The sequence below is a fragment of the Penaeus vannamei genome, unplaced genomic scaffold (assembly GCF_042767895.1).
Source record: "Penaeus vannamei isolate JL-2024 unplaced genomic scaffold, ASM4276789v1 unanchor4504, whole genome shotgun sequence".
NCBI classification, from domain to species: domain Eukaryota; kingdom Metazoa; phylum Arthropoda; class Malacostraca; order Decapoda; family Penaeidae; genus Penaeus; species Penaeus vannamei.
The window spans coordinates 10,001-10,925 of record NW_027217484.1 but is presented as its reverse complement, the minus strand read 5'-3'; positions in this window follow the sequence as shown (position 1 = coordinate 10,925).

Genomic DNA, 925 nt, shown 5'->3' with positions numbered 1-925 from the left:
TTGGTGGTTATTATTATTATTGTTATTATTATTGTTGTTGTTGTTGTTGTTGTTGTTGTTATTGTTGATATTATCATTATTGTTATTATTATTATTATTATTATTATCAATATTATTATTATTATTATTATTATTATTATCAATATTGTTATTATCATTATTATTATTGTCGTTACTATTATTATCATTACTATTATTATATTATTATTATTATTATTATCATTATCATTATTATTATCATTATTATTATCACTACTATTATTATCATTATTAGCATCATTATTATTATTATTATTATTATTATTATTATTATTATTATTATTATTATCATTATTATTATTAACATTATCATTATCATCATTATTATTGTTATGATCATTATTATTATTATCATTCTTCTTCTCCTTATTATTATTATTATTATTGCCATTATTATTATCATCATTATTATCATTATTATTATTATTATCATTATTATTATTACTATCATTATTATTATCATTATTATTACTATTATTATAGTAAGCTATATAAAGTCACACTGAAAAAGAATCGAGATTTATACAACCAAAGGTATCAGTGTAGGTCAAGCTACAGCTAAAGAAAGAATGAAATTATATCTCTCCCTTTCTGTCTCTGTCTTTGTCTCTGTCTATCTTTCTGCTTTTGTCTATCTCTCTGTCTGTGTCTGTCTTTCTTTCTTTGTTTATCTTTCTGTCTGTATTTGTCTATGCTTGTCTTTCTGCCTTTGTCGGTCTTTCTGTCTGTGTCTGTCTTTCTTTCTTTGTCTATCTTTTTGTCTCTCTCTCCCTCTCTCCTTCTCTCTCTCTCTCATCACATACCACATACATGTGGTATGTGATATTACTTGTACGCCTTGCCTGTTCAGTCTTATAGTCACGGTCCCTCGGCTCCAACGCCCTCA